Raw genomic sequence first — 17,873 nt, 5'->3', positions numbered from 1 at the left:
TACATCTTAGTGGCTGTTGATTATGTCTCTAAGTGGGTGGAAGCTGCTGCCTATCCCACTAATGATGCCAAGGTTGTCGTCAAGTTCTTGGACAAACATATCTTCACTCGGTTTGGTACTCCACGAGCTATTATCAGTGATGAAGGTACGCACTTTGTGAATAAATTGTTGTCTAATACATTGGCTAAGTATAATGTGAGACACAAAGTTGCCACAACCTATCATCCTCAAACTAATGGGCAAGCTGAGTTGTCTAATAGAGAAATTAAGGGTATTCTTCAGAAGGTTGTGAATCCGAACCGTAAGGACTGGTCTACAAGATTGGATGAGGCTCTTTGGGCTTATCGCACTGCTTATAAAACTCTGTTGGGTATGTCTCCGTACCGCTTAGTTTTTGGGAAAGCGTGTCATTTACCGTTTGAGCTTGAACATAAAGCTTATTGGGCTCTGAAAAATTTAAATTTTGACATGCAACTGGCCGGTGAAAAGAGAATGTTACAGCTTGATGAGTTAGTGTGACGGCCCGAGAATCCGGGGGTCTGGATTCTGACGTCACCACACAAAAACCATTTTTAAAACACCTTAAAAAAAAACCTGCAATATTTTTTTTTATATAAAGATAATGAAAATCCAAAAGAATTTTAAAACTTGAAATTCAAAACTTGAAAGCCATCATAAAATATTTGAAAGAGCACATTTCAACCCCCTAAAACAACAGGATCGCATCCAGGTTACAGTATTGAAATTAGAATCCACCACTAATATTACACAGCATTTCTTACCAAATCAGATCATCTTCGATAAGAGGAATCACTGTCAACTATTCCAGCTATGACTTACACTTGAAACCCTATAGCACAGCTCTAGCTTGCACCAACCTCATCAACTTTCCTGAACACTCCTCAACCACTGGATCCTCAACTCTGTCTCCTCGCCTAGCATTAGCCTTATCCACAATCTCAATCAATCATCTCAACTTTAAGCCTTTCTGAAATGGTTAGAAAGGAATAGCAAGGGTGAGCAACAATGCTCAGCAAGTAATAATAAACAATGATAGTTCTGAAATGATATAACAAAAGTTCACGAGTTCAAGATATAAGAGGATTCAACCTGATTTCATGAGTTCATGGTATTGTATAGAATGATTTACAATACCTTGCAGCATTTAAACTGAGAAATTCAATCTTTCCAAAGAATTATTGAATTGGACTATCACATTTTAATTAAAACCAAGGTTAGGCAGCTGATCAGTTCCGCACTAACCCCGAGCAGGCCCCGCCATGCTCTATCACTGGATCCAAGGCACTCATTGGCCTAACATGACCACGAATCTGGTCCACAGGTTTATATAAAAACAATAATCCAATTCTCTAATTCAATTCAAGAAGCCAATGTAAATTAACAGAACATCATCATAAATATCATCAACAACAGAATAATTCCAATTCAAACTTTGATAATAATCTATTCATAAATCATGATCCATCATTTCATAAATCACAGTTCAGGAAATCCTCAACTATTCAGTATCCTCCATTATCGGCTAAGCAACTGAATTTAGCCTGCTAAACCAGCATGACAATGGCGGGTTGAATAATCAAGAAGATCCCAATTCATTCAAAGCTCCAACTATCACTGAGCAACACATGCTTCAATGACAATCTGAACTTCGAATTAATTAATAAAATGGAAATTCTTTAGAAACTTGAAGAATAGAAAGAATAGATCCGAACATATGCACTTTTAAATATAGAAAGGAAAGGTACGAATTCTTGCAACAGATACCAAAGGAATGGATCAGAATATTTGCAATATATCCAAGAGAAAGGTTTAGGATACTTGCCTTAAATCTGACTCCAGTTTCATAGCTCAACCTCATCTTTCAACTTTCACAATCTATGCATCTCGTAATCTCTAGACCATCTCTAGCTATACTCTATTCGCCACTTCGCTTCGCTTACTCAATCATCCCTTATTCGCTTTGCAATACCATTCCGACTTTCTGACGTCTTCGAGCGTACACGTCTCGTCCAAATCCTTTACGAGAATAAGATAATGCTATAGTCACTAAGCAATATATCGCATATACATATCACGTATATCGATACCCACTTATATACCCCTTTAAACCTATCACATACCACGTAACACATAAGCATGCTTTGACTCTTACATATAGTCAATCATATTCCACATAACATATCACCAATCAATTATCATATAAATCCTTATCGAAAATCCGACATCGTCTCGTCTATGTATAAGACTATCCACCTATTATCTTATCCCAATCATTAATCAACCAACAAAATCCAATAGCTATAATCCATATATTCTTATCCAATATCAATCATACGAATCATTTATCACTTCACAATATCAAAACTAACACGTACTTCACATAATCATCACCTGATAGCACTTAGATCACATATTATCACATTATGCATACTTATCAACAATTATTCACCTTATAAACTCAGCCATATAGTCACATCATATTAAAATAGACGTTATAAGCTTCTGTCTCTCTTTCGTTTCACTTGATTCCGACTTACGGATCAAAAGTTATGCTCAAAACAGTTTTCTCACTCTCCTATCGCCACATAACACATCAAACAGATAGCATACAACATATTTCATATAAGGTCTCCCATCCCAATTGATATTAAATCAAGTCTTGGGTTTAAAATGATTTTTCGGGAATTTTCTGGAAAATTTTAAACATTTTTCGGAATTAAAATCGATAAAAGAATCACTTTTCGAATAAATAATCAAGTCCCAAATACTTGAAATTGGACTTGAAATCATTCATAAACAATTATCGAGCCTTGAAAATAATTTGGAAAAATATTTTAAAGCTCGAAACTATTTTTCGGAATTTTTAAATCAAAAAGGATTAATTAAATCCAATTAATTAATCAATTAAAATCAATTAATAATTAATTAAAATAATTAATCAATTAATATTTAAATTAATTGACCAATTAAATAATTAATTACTAATTAAAATTAATTAACAAACTAATTTAGATTTATTTTTGAATAAAGAAATAATTAAAAAGCATTTTATTGAAATTAAAATAATTAAATAAAATAATTTTTGAAAATTAAAATCAAAGGTTTAAAGTGTCAACTTTTGAAAGTTTTGTCCAGGTTTTAAAGTGCAATTTTTCAAAGTTACAGGGGGTAATTCACAAGTTTCAAAACCTGAGTACAAAAACTTCATCATCTTCAAAACTTCGGTGACCAAACAGCAATAAGCCGCCGGCCACCATACTAACTCGCCGGAAATTCGTTTCCAGGCGTCCTCCACTCACCATCTACTCCAGATCAGTAGTACACACACCCATAAATCAATCCCCCATCTTTAATTAGGCAGAAGTCGCGCGAATTCGCCGGAAAATCCGGCCGAAGTCGGCGACTTCCCGCCGCCGATGGCGGCGATTCGAGCCACCTCCGCTCAAACCAAGCACACCAGCATACTCCCCTTTCTCTCCTCTTTCTATTCATATATACCACTACTGCCCAGATTTAGCGGAACCCATTTTCCGGCCAAAATTCAAACTTTTCCGGCAACAAGCTCAAGAACACCAAGAACACAATTTCAATAATCAAACTGACTTTTCTACATGTTATTGAACTCCGTTTTTGACATATAATATACCAAAACGACGAGAAAAACATGCTCTACATCATAGAATCATCAAATCACATAAACGGAATCGTTTGCAAAAATTCATCATTTAAATCATATAAACTCGAATTTTAGAAAAATAATCTAAAATCACCTGTTGAATCTGCATATAACCGGATGATTAAGCTTGATTCTACGCGTCGATAGCTTCGTTTTGACTATTTATACGCCTCCATCGGATTCCAATAACACCTTCAAATCTTCGTTTGATTATGAAGAACACGAAGAACACCGCTCGGTTTCTCTCGATATTCGTGCAGAGAAACTGTTGAAATGATTTCTACGGTGAAAATAAGTTACAGGAAAGTCTATTTATATTTACAAATAATTGGTACCCCTTTGGATCGTTTATGACATGAAAATACGTATTTAATAGCTTTATATTAATAAAGCGGGGTCCAATCGGTACCGGTTTTCGAGATAATCATCAAAACGGGGCTTTTTAACTCAATTATTGGTCTGCGGGTCCCATTGCAATTATTACAAGATAAGGATGAATATAATAATCAAAATATCTCGTTTCACGCTTATCGAGACAAACTGGATAATTATCAACAATTAAAATACCCGAAAAACTCCGCCGGACCGACTCCGGGGAAAACCGTACTCCGGATCGAAAAAGTCAAAACACGAAAAATGTCCGGAATATTGAAATTAGGCTAAAGGTAAGTTTTCTCGAAACTTCCGGGAAGAAAAATCGCTACACCGTTACGAGTGGACGGTTTTACGGAAGTCACATAATTAATAAATAAATATAAATATACACAATTAAATCCGTAAATCGATTATAAAATCATCTAACATTCCATAAATCGATATGAAAATATCCAAATAAACTATATTTTCTCCTGAGCATATAGAATTTGAAATCTCTCAAATACGAACACATATGAGCAGTTAACGCAATAAACCAGATAATATAAAATTCACAAAAATTCATATATTAATCATATAATACTCATAATTAACCATAATTAATTAACCAACAAATCCACCAATACCACTTACTCACATCACACATATATTCACATAATAATCATCTAAAATTTTCAAAACAATATATGAAAATCAGTTTTAAAAATACAATTATTTATCAATAACACAATAACCCGGGGTTTAATATAAAACTTTGAAAACTCATTAAACTGGAATAAAATATTAAATCTTATTCCCTTCTTTTTAAGAAAAATCACTTTTAATACTAATAAAAATATTTTTAAAAATCCAGGTCATTACAATCTACCCTCCTTATAGGGATTCCGTCCTCGGAATCAGAAAAAGAAGGAGGATGCATAATCTGTAAAATCCATATTAATCCACATAACAAGTATAATCACATACAACTATTCACATAATCATATCAATATTCAACTAGAGCCAACAATAATATCTAGACAAATAGATTTATAATAATCACATCTAAATTTAATAATATGGGATATTACATTCTACCCCCCTTATAAGGATTCCGTCCTCGGAATCCTCCGAAGAAACTAAAACGTACACGCTTCGTAATATCATATCGTCATTCACCTTTGGTTGATCTTGGCATACCTTTAACTTTAATGAAAAAGGAAAATCAAACTTTTACAATTGCAAAATTCATTTCCCAAGAATCAATCTTGTGGAATTTTGAATAGAACAAAATGTTTTCAAGGTAGATCACATTTGAATAAAGGAGTGACTGAGAGATCTATATGATCAACGAACTTGGTGTTGCGTGTCCACATTAGACACTACTAAAGGTTGTTAACCTTCTTGTAATCACAACACACACAAGTGATGGCGTCCCATCCAACTCCTATCACACAGACAGGTATACCTTGTGTCCCCTATAAATAGGGTTGTTCATCCCAATCAAATTGAAGAAATGTTAAGGAATATCAGAGAATATCAATGAATATCAACAATATCAAAGAACACTAAGGGATATCAAGGTAGATGAAAGGGTATCAAGGAATGTCAAGAAATGTCAAACAATATCAAGGAACATCACTATCTCTTTACAACAAACCTTTATCACACATCTTTGCTTTCCAACTCATACCAATAATCAATACCAATGTCATCTTAGAATTTGAGAAATTGAAGATCTCATTTATCAAAACTTTTGTAGAAAAGATATCATGATAATATCTCACTGATGAGAAAACAATCAAAAGAACCTTTAGTTGAAGAGAGGTATTGCCAAGGTCTTCTCAAATTCCCACTCTACTTTACGAAATCGTTTATTCGATTTATGTCATCTTTTCAACGTTCTTGATAGTTGATTAACGTTCGTTCGTAGCAGCCTTGTAAAATTCATAGTAGACGTTATCGTTCGTAATAAGTCTTGGCCTCCACTTCATCCCCATTATCTGTGAAGTAAATAGCAAAAACACGTAGCATATCGTCGATTATCTGGATCATCAACCTGTGGGTTATGGGCCCACCTTGATGCCATTTGAAATCCCGATTAGCTCGAAGCGTTGTCGTCGAGGACTAACGTTCTAACTTACTCGTAGACATCATCTCTAATAACTGGACTCAATTCCACGTATTCTCTATCATTCACTTCTCACCTATCAACCTCTATCTACCAATCTCTCCTTCTAATCCAATACAACTCATACTCTACACTTACACTTCATATCTTCACTCAAAACAATATACATCTCCCAAATATCTGACATGGTCAACATACTATGAACCATGCATTTATATCATCCTCAAGTCAATACAATAATCCAATTTCAAATATGCAGTATAGTCAGAATACTCTGAACTCTGCATTTTCACCATTCTCAATTCAATCATTCACTATCAAACTCTTCTATCTAGGTCTAATACTGACCTTTTCCACAATTCACCATCTCAATTAATCAACATACTAGAAATCATACGTCTAAACTTAAGAATCCTAATCTCTTTAAATATCCACACTTAACTTGATCATCTAACTAAACTCTATGCTTCACTCACATCTCTAGACTATTCCTAAATAGTCCGACCATACCTCTATGTGAGGTTACACCACATTCTTCTCTAGAAAACCTATAACTATGATCTATATTCTAATTTCAAATACTTATAACCTGTTGCTCTGATACCAACTGTGACGGCCCGAGAATCCGGGGGTCTGGATTCTGACGTCACCACACAAAAACCATTTTTAAAACACCTTAAAAAAAAACCTGCAATATTTTTTTTTTATATAAAGATAATGAAAATCCAAAAGAATTTTAAAACTTGAAATTCAAAACTTGAAAGCCATCATAAAATATTTGAAAGAGCACATTTCAACCCCCTAAAACAACAGGATCGCATCCAGGTTACAGTATTGAAATTAGAATCCACCACTAATATTACACAGCATTTCTTACCAAATCAGATCATCTTCGATAAGAGGAATCACTGTCAACTATTCCAGCTATGACTTACACTTGAAACCCTATAGCACAGCTCTAGCTTGCACCAACCTCATCAACTTTCCTGAACACTCCTCAACCACTGGATCCTCAACTCTGTCTCCTCGCCTAGCATTAGCCTTATCCACAATCTCAATCAATCATCTCAACTTTAAGCCTTTCTGAAATGGTTAGAAAGGAATAGCAAGGGTGAGCAACAATGCTCAGCAAGTAATAATAAACAATGATAGTTCTGAAATGATATAACAAAAGTTCACGAGTTCAAGATATAAGAGGATTCAACCTGATTTCATGAGTTCATGGTATTGTATAGAATGATTTACAATACCTTGCAGCATTTAAACTGAGAAATTCAATCTTTCCAAAGAATTATTGAATTGGACTATCACATTTTAATTAAAACCAAGGTTAGGCAGCTGATCAGTTCCGCACTAACCCCGAGCAGGCCCCGCCATGCTCTATCACTGGATCCAAGGCACTCATTGGCCTAACATGACCACGAATCTGGTCCACAGGTTTATATAAAAACAATAATCCAATTCTCTAATTCAATTCAAGAAGCCAATGTAAATTAACAGAACATCATCATAAATATCATCAACAACAGAATAATTCCAATTCAAACTTTGATAATAATCTATTCATAAATCATGATCCATCATTTCATAAATCACAGTTCAGGAAATCCTCAACTATTCAGTATCCTCCATTATCGGCTAAGCAACTGAATTTAGCCTGCTAAACCAGCATGACAATGGCGGGTTGAATAATCAAGAAGATCCCAATTCATTCAAAGCTCCAACTATCACTGAGCAACACATGCTTCAATGACAATCTGAACTTCGAATTAATTAATAAAATGGAAATTCTTTAGAAACTTGAAGAATAGAAAGAATAGATCCGAACATATGCACTTTTAAATATAGAAAGGAAAGGTACGAATTCTTGCAACAGATACCAAAGGAATGGATCAGAATATTTGCAATATATCCAAGAGAAAGGTTTAGGATACTTGCCTTAAATCTGACTCCAGTTTCATAGCTCAACCTCATCTTTCAACTTTCACAATCTATGCATCTCGTAATCTCTAGACCATCTCTAGCTATACTCTATTCGCCACTTCGCTTCGCTTACTCAATCATCCCTTATTCGCTTTGCAATACCATTCCGACTTTCTGACGTCTTCGAGCGTACACGTCTCGTCCACATCCTTTACGAGAATAAGATAATGCTATAGTCACTAAGCAATATATCGCATATACATATCACGTATATCGATACCCACTTATATACCCCTTTAAACCTATCACATACCACGTAACACATAAGCATGCTTTGACTCTTACATATAGTCAATCATATTCCACATAACATATCACCAATCAATTATCATATAAATCCTTATCGAAAATCCGACATCGTCTCGTCTATGTATAAGACTATCCACCTATTATCTTATCCCAATCATTAATCAACCAACAAAATCCAATAGCTATAATCCATATATTCTTATCCAATATCAATCATACGAATCATTTATCACTTCACAATATCAAAACTAACACGTACTTCACATAATCATCACCTGATAGCACTTAGATCACATATTATCACATTATGCATACTTATCAACAATTATTCACCTTATAAACTCAGCCATATAGTCACATCATATTAAAATAGACGTTATAAGCTTCTGTCTCTCTTTCGTTTCACTTGATTCCGACTTACGGATCAAAAGTTATGCTCAAAACAGTTTTCTCACTCTCCTATCGCCACATAACACATCAAACAGATAGCATACAACATATTTCATATAAGGTCTCCCATCCCAATTGATATTAAATCAAGTCTTGGGTTTAAAATGATTTTTCGGGAATTTTCTGGAAAATTTTAAACATTTTTCGGAATTAAAATCGATAAAAGAATCACTTTTCGAATAAATAATCAAGTCCCAAATACTTGAAATTGGACTTGAAATCATTCATAAACAATTATCGAGCCTTGAAAATAATTTGGAAAAATATTTTAAAGCTCGAAACTATTTTTCGGAATTTTTAAATCAAAAAGGATTAATTAAATCCAATTAATTAATCAATTAAAATCAATTAATAATTAATTAAAATAATTAATCAATTAATATTTAAATTAATTGACCAATTAAATAATTAATTACTAATTAAAATTAATTAACAAACTAATTTAGATTTATTTTTGAATAAAGAAATAATTAAAAAGCATTTTATTGAAATTAAAATAATTAAATAAAATAATTTTTGAAAATTAAAATCAAAGGTTTAAAGTGTCAACTTTTGAAAGTTTTGTCCAGGTTTTAAAGTGCAATTTTTCAAAGTTACAGGGGGTAATTCACAAGTTTCAAAACCTGAGTACAAAAACTTCATCATCTTCAAAACTTCGGTGACCAAACAGCAATAAGCCGCCGGCCACCATACTAACTCGCCGGAAATTCGTTTCCAGGCGTCCTCCACTCACCATCTACTCCAGATCAGTAGTACACACACCCATAAATCAATCCCCCATCTTTAATTAGGCAGAAGTCGCGCGAATTCGCCGGAAAATCCGGCCGAAGTCGGCGACTTCCCGCCGCCGATGGCGGCGATTCGAGCCACCTCCGCTCAAACCAAGCACACCAGCATACTCCCCTTTCTCTCCTCTTTCTATTCATATATACCACTACTGCCCAGATTTAGCGGAACCCATTTTCCGGCCAAAATTCAAACTTTTCCGGCAACAAGCTCAAGAACACCAAGAACACAATTTCAATAATCAAACTGACTTTTCTACATGTTATTGAACTCCGTTTTTGACATATAATATACCAAAACGACGAGAAAAACATGCTCTACATCATAGAATCATCAAATCACATAAACGGAATCGTTTGCAAAAATTCATCATTTAAATCATATAAACTCGAATTTTAGAAAAATAATCTAAAATCACCTGTTGAATCTGCATATAACCGGATGATTAAGCTTGATTCTACGCGTCGATAGCTTCGTTTTGACTATTTATACGCCTCCATCGGATTCCAATAACACCTTCAAATCTTCGTTTGATTATGAAGAACACGAAGAACACCGCTCGGTTTCTCTCGATATTCGTGCAGAGAAACTGTTGAAATGATTTCTACGGTGAAAATAAGTTACAGGAAAGTCTATTTATATTTACAAATAATTGGTACCCCTTTGGATCGTTTATGACATGAAAATACGTATTTAATAGCTTTATATTAATAAAGCGGGGTCCAATCGGTACCGGTTTTCGAGATAATCATCAAAACGGGGCTTTTTAACTCAATTATTGGTCTGCGGGTCCCATTGCAATTATTACAAGATAAGGATGAATATAATAATCAAAATATCTCGTTTCACGCTTATCGAGACAAACTGGATAATTATCAACAATTAAAATACCCGAAAAACTCCGCCGGACCGACTCCGGGGAAAACCGTACTCCGGATCGAAAAAGTCAAAACACGAAAAATGTCCGGAATATTGAAATTAGGCTAAAGGTAAGTTTTCTCGAAACTTCCGGGAAGAAAAATCGCTACACCGTTACGAGTGGACGGTTTTACGGAAGTCACATAATTAATAAATAAATATAAATATACACAATTAAATCCGTAAATCGATTATAAAATCATCTAACATTCCATAAATCGATATGAAAATATCCAAATAAACTATATTTTCTCCTGAGCATATAGAATTTGAAATCTCTCAAATACGAACACATATGAGCAGTTAACGCAATAAACCAGATAATATAAAATTCACAAAAATTCATATATTAATCATATAATACTCATAATTAACCATAATTAATTAACCAACAAATCCACCAATACCACTTACTCACATCACACATATATTCACATAATAATCATCTAAAATTTTCAAAACAATATATGAAAATCAGTTTTAAAAATACAATTATTTATCAATAACACAATAACCCGGGGTTTAATATAAAACTTTGAAAACTCATTAAACTGGAATAAAATATTAAATCTTATTCCCTTCTTTTTAAGAAAAATCACTTTTAATACTAATAAAAATATTTTTAAAAATCCAGGTCATTACAATCTACCCTCCTTATAGGGATTCCGTCCTCGGAATCAGAAAAAGAAGGAGGATGCATAATCTGTAAAATCCATATTAATCCACATAACAAGTATAATCACATACAACTATTCACATAATCATATCAATATTCAACTAGAGCCAACAATAATATCTAGACAAATAGATTTATAATAATCACATCTAAATTTAATAATATGGGATATTACATTCTACCCCCCTTATAAGGATTCCGTCCTCGGAATCCTCCGAAGAAACTAAAACGTACACGCTTCGTAATATCATATCGTCATTCACCTTTGGTTGATCTTGGCATACCTTTAACTTTAATGAAAAAGGAAAATCAAACTTTTACAATTGCAAAATTCATTTCCCAAGAATCAATCTTGTGGAATTTTGAATAGAACAAAATGTTTTCAAGGTAGATCACATTTGAATAAAGGAGTGACTGAGAGATCTATATGATCAACGAACTTGGTGTTGCGTGTCCACATTAGACACTACTAAAGGTTGTTAACCTTCTTGTAATCACAACACACACAAGTGATGGCGTCCCATCCAACTCCTATCACACAGACAGGTATACCTTGTGTCCCCTATAAATAGGGTTGTTCATCCCAATCAAATTGAAGAAATGTTAAGGAATATCAGAGAATATCAATGAATATCAACAATATCAAAGAACACTAAGGGATATCAAGGTAGATGAAAGGGTATCAAGGAATGTCAAGAAATGTCAAACAATATCAAGGAACATCACTATCTCTTTACAACAAACCTTTATCACACATCTTTGCTTTCCAACTCATACCAATAATCAATACCAATGTCATCTTAGAATTTGAGAAATTGAAGATCTCATTTATCAAAACTTTTGTAGAAAAGATATCATGATAATATCTCACTGATGAGAAAACAATCAAAAGAACCTTTAGTTGAAGAGAGGTATTGCCAAGGTCTTCTCAAATTCCCACTCTACTTTACGAAATCGTTTATTCGATTTATGTCATCTTTTCAACGTTCTTGATAGTTGATTAACGTTCGTTCGTAGCAGCCTTGTAAAATTCATAGTAGACGTTATCGTTCGTAATAAGTCTTGGCCTCCACTTCATCCCCATTATCTGTGAAGTAAATAGCAAAAACACGTAGCATATCGTCGATTATCTGGATCATCAACCTGTGGGTTATGGGCCCACCTTGATGCCATTTGAAATCCCGATTAGCTCGAAGCGTTGTCGTCGAGGACTAACGTTCTAACTTACTCGTAGACATCATCTCTAATAACTGGACTCAATTCCACGTATTCTCTATCATTCACTTCTCACCTATCAACCTCTATCTACCAATCTCTCCTTCTAATCCAATACAACTCATACTCTACACTTACACTTCATATCTTCACTCAAAACAATATACATCTCCCAAATATCTGACATGGTCAACATACTATGAACCATGCATTTATATCATCCTCAAGTCAATACAATAATCCAATTTCAAATATGCAGTATAGTCAGAATACTCTGAACTCTGCATTTTCACCATTCTCAATTCAATCATTCACTATCAAACTCTTCTATCTAGGTCTAATACTGACCTTTTCCACAATTCACCATCTCAATTAATCAACATACTAGAAATCATACGTCTAAACTTAAGAATCCTAATCTCTTTAAATATCCACACTTAACTTGATCATCTAACTAAACTCTATGCTTCACTCACATCTCTAGACTATTCCTAAATAGTCCGACCATACCTCTATGTGAGGTTACACCACATTCTTCTCTAGAAAACCTATAACTATGATCTATATTCTAATTTCAAATACTTATAACCTGTTGCTCTGATACCAACTGTGACGGCCCGAGAATCCGGGGGTCTGGATTCTGACGTCACCACACAAAAACCATTTTTAAAACACCTTAAAAAAAAACCTGCAATATTTTTTTTTTATATAAAGATAATGAAAATCCAAAAGAATTTTAAAACTTGAAATTCAAAACTTGAAAGCCATCATAAAATATTTGAAAGAGCACATTTCAACCCCCTAAAACAACAGGATCGCATCCAGGTTACAGTATTGAAATTAGAATCCACCACTAATATTACACAGCATTTCTTACCAAATCAGATCATCTTCGATAAGAGGAATCACTGTCAACTATTCCAGCTATGACTTACACTTGAAACCCTATAGCACAGCTCTAGCTTGCACCAACCTCATCAACTTTCCTGAACACTCCTCAACCACTGGATCCTCAACTCTGTCTCCTCGCCTAGCATTAGCCTTATCCACAATCTCAATCAATCATCTCAACTTTAAGCCTTTCTGAAATGGTTAGAAAGGAATAGCAAGGGTGAGCAACAATGCTCAGCAAGTAATAATAAACAATGATAGTTCTGAAATGATATAACAAAAGTTCACGAGTTCAAGATATAAGAGGATTCAACCTGATTTCATGAGTTCATGGTATTGTATAGAATGATTTACAATACCTTGCAGCATTTAAACTGAGAAATTCAATCTTTCCAAAGAATTATTGAATTGGACTATCACATTTTAATTAAAACCAAGGTTAGGCAGCTGATCAGTTCCGCACTAACCCCGAGCAGGCCCCGCCATGCTCTATCACTGGATCCAAGGCACTCATTGGCCTAACATGACCACGAATCTGGTCCACAGGTTTATATAAAAACAATAATCCAATTCTCTAATTCAATTCAAGAAGCCAATGTAAATTAACAGAACATCATCATAAATATCATCAACAACAGAATAATTCCAATTCAAACTTTGATAATAATCTATTCATAAATCATGATCCATCATTTCATAAATCACAGTTCAGGAAATCCTCAACTATTCAGTATCCTCCATTATCGGCTAAGCAACTGAATTTAGCCTGCTAAACCAGCATGACAATGGCGGGTTGAATAATCAAGAAGATCCCAATTCATTCAAAGCTCCAACTATCACTGAGCAACACATGCTTCAATGACAATCTGAACTTCGAATTAATTAATAAAATGGAAATTCTTTAGAAACTTGAAGAATAGAAAGAATAGATCCGAACATATGCACTTTTAAATATAGAAAGGAAAGGTACGAATTCTTGCAACAGATACCAAAGGAATGGATCAGAATATTTGCAATATATCCAAGAGAAAGGTTTAGGATACTTGCCTTAAATCTGACTCCAGTTTCATAGCTCAACCTCATCTTTCAACTTTCACAATCTATGCATCTCGTAATCTCTAGACCATCTCTAGCTATACTCTATTCGCCACTTCGCTTCGCTTACTCAATCATCCCTTATTCGCTTTGCAATACCATTCCGACTTTCTGACGTCTTCGAGCGTACACGTCTCGTCCACATCCTTTACGAGAATAAGATAATGCTATAGTCACTAAGCAATATATCGCATATACATATCACGTATATCGATACCCACTTATATACCCCTTTAAACCTATCACATACCACGTAACACATAAGCATGCTTTGACTCTTACATATAGTCAATCATATTCCACATAACATATCACCAATCAATTATCATATAAATCCTTATCGAAAATCCGACATCGTCTCGTCTATGTATAAGACTATCCACCTATTATCTTATCCCAATCATTAATCAACCAACAAAATCCAATAGCTATAATCCATATATTCTTATCCAATATCAATCATACGAATCATTTATCACTTCACAATATCAAAACTAACACGTACTTCACATAATCATCACCTGATAGCACTTAGATCACATATTATCACATTATGCATACTTATCAACAATTATTCACCTTATAAACTCAGCCATATAGTCACATCATATTAAAATAGACGTTATAAGCTTCTGTCTCTCTTTCGTTTCACTTGATTCCGACTTACGGATCAAAAGTTATGCTCAAAACAGTTTTCTCACTCTCCTATCGCCACATAACACATCAAACAGATAGCATACAACATATTTCATATAAGGTCTCCCATCCCAATTGATATTAAATCAAGTCTTGGGTTTAAAATGATTTTTCGGGAATTTTCTGGAAAATTTTAAACATTTTTCGGAATTAAAATCGATAAAAGAATCACTTTTCGAATAAATAATCAAGTCCCAAATACTTGAAATTGGACTTGAAATCATTCATAAACAATTATCGAGCCTTGAAAATAATTTGGAAAAATATTTTAAAGCTCGAAACTATTTTTCGGAATTTTTAAATCAAAAAGGATTAATTAAATCCAATTAATTAATCAATTAAAATCAATTAATAATTAATTAAAATAATTAATCAATTAATATTTAAATTAATTGACCAATTAAATAATTAATTACTAATTAAAATTAATTAACAAACTAATTTAGATTTATTTTTGAATAAAGAAATAATTAAAAAGCATTTTATTGAAATTAAAATAATTAAATAAAATAATTTTTGAAAATTAAAATCAAAGGTTTAAAGTGTCAACTTTTGAAAGTTTTGTCCAGGTTTTAAAGTGCAATTTTTCAAAGTTACAGGGGGTAATTCACAAGTTTCAAAACCTGAGTACAAAAACTTCATCATCTTCAAAACTTCGGTGACCAAACAGCAATAAGCCGCCGGCCACCATACTAACTCGCCGGAAATTCGTTTCCAGGCGTCCTCCACTCACCATCTACTCCAGATCAGTAGTACACACACCCATAAATCAATCCCCCATCTTTAATTAGGCAGAAGTCGCGCGAATTCGCCGGAAAATCCGGCCGAAGTCGGCGACTTCCCGCCGCCGATGGCGGCGATTCGAGCCACCTCCGCTCAAACCAAGCACACCAGCATACTCCCCTTTCTCTCCTCTTTCTATTCATATATACCACTACTGCCCAGATTTAGCGGAACCCATTTTCCGGCCAAAATTCAAACTTTTCCGGCAACAAGCTCAAGAACACCAAGAACACAATTTCAATAATCAAACTGACTTTTCTACATGTTATTGAACTCCGTTTTTGACATATAATATACCAAAACGACGAGAAAAACATGCTCTACATCATAGAATCATCAAATCACATAAACGGAATCGTTTGCAAAAATTCATCATTTAAATCATATAAACTCGAATTTTAGAAAAATAATCTAAAATCACCTGTTGAATCTGCATATAACCGGATGATTAAGCTTGATTCTACGCGTCGATAGCTTCGTTTTGACTATTTATACGCCTCCATCGGATTCCAATAACACCTTCAAATCTTCGTTTGATTATGAAGAACACGAAGAACACCGCTCGGTTTCTCTCGATATTCGTGCAGAGAAACTGTTGAAATGATTTCTACGGTGAAAATAAGTTACAGGAAAGTCTATTTATATTTACAAATAATTGGTACCTCTTTGGATCGTTTATGACATGAAAATACGTATTTAATAGCTTTATATTAATAAAGCGGGGTCCAATCGGTACCGGTTTTCGAGATAATCATCAAAACGGGGCTTTTTAACTCAATTATTGGTCTGCGGGTCCCATTGCAATTATTACAAGATAAGGATGAATATAATAATCAAAATATCTCGTTTCACGCTTATCGAGACAAACTGGATAATTATCAACAATTAAAATACCCGAAAAACTCCGCCGGACCGACTCCGGGGAAAACCGTACTCCGGATCGAAAAAGTCAAAACACGAAAAATGTCCGGAATATTGAAATTAGGCTAAAGGTAAGTTTTCTCGAAACTTCCGGGAAGAAAAATCGCTACACCGTTACGAGTGGACGGTTTTACGGAAGTCACATAATTAATAAATAAATATAAATATACACAATTAAATCCGTAAATCGATTATAAAATCATCTAACATTCCATAAATCGATATGAAAATATCCAAATAAACTATATTTTCTCCTGAGCATATAGAATTTGAAATCTCTCAAATACGAACACATATGAGCAGTTAACGCAATAAACCAGATAATATAAAATTCACAAAAATTCATATATTAATCATATAATACTCATAATTAACCATAATTAATTAACCAACAAATCCACCAATACCACTTACTCACATCACACATATATTCACATAATAATCATCTAAAATTTTCAAAACAATATATGAAAATCAGTTTTAAAAATACAATTATTTATCAATAACACAATAACCCGGGGTTTAATATAAAACTTTGAAAACTCATTAAACTGGAATAAAATATTAAATCTTATTCCCTTCTTTTTAAGAAAAATCACTTTTAATACTAATAAAAATATTTTTAAAAATCCAGGTCATTACAGTTAGAGGAGCTCAGATTTTTTTCTTATGAGAATGCTAAGCTCTACAAGGAGAAGACAAAGAAATGGCATGATAAAGGCATTCAATCTCGAGTGTTTGAAGTGGGGCAACAAGTCTTATTATTTAACTCAAGGCTAAAATTATTTCCCGGTAAGTTGAAATCTAGGTGGTCTGGACCCTTCACTATCATCAAAGTGTATCCTTATGGAGCTGTGGAATTGCGCGATAATCAAGGGGGTGAATTTAAAGTGAACGGACAAAGGTTGAAACATTACTGAGGAGGTCAATTTGCTCGTGACAAGACCTCTGTTCATTTAATGGAGCCTTGAAAAGAAGTTACGTCTAGCCAAAGACGTTAAAGAAAAGCGCTTCTTGGGAGACAACCC

The 17,873-nt window shown here is 33.9% G+C and overlaps 1 long non-coding RNA gene across 3 annotated transcripts; it reads right to left on the bottom strand.

Annotated features, from left to right (window-relative positions):
• Positions 1-654: 654 nt before the first annotated feature.
• LOC135152092 (uncharacterized) lies at positions 655-17,432 on the bottom strand. 3 transcript variants are annotated; one of them, XR_010291277.1, is made up of 4 exons: positions 16,346-17,432; positions 10,069-14,591; positions 3,792-7,265; positions 655-2,037 (listed from the first exon to the last, which is right to left on the bottom strand). It is a non-coding gene; the product is annotated as an uncharacterized LOC135152092 (long non-coding RNA). The 3 variants fall into 3 exon arrangements; XR_010291276.1 differs by having other exon boundaries at positions 3,792-8,314; positions 10,069-13,542; XR_010291275.1 differs by having other exon boundaries at positions 3,792-8,314; positions 16,346-17,424.
• Positions 17,433-17,873: the final 441 nt, after the last annotated feature.

This window comes from Daucus carota, chromosome 4 (genome assembly GCF_001625215.2).
Source record: "Daucus carota subsp. sativus chromosome 4, DH1 v3.0, whole genome shotgun sequence".
NCBI classification, from domain to species: Eukaryota; Viridiplantae; Streptophyta; class Magnoliopsida; order Apiales; family Apiaceae; genus Daucus; species Daucus carota.
The sequence above is the reverse complement of the archived record's forward strand: the minus strand, read 5'-3'. Positions and strand labels throughout refer to the sequence as shown.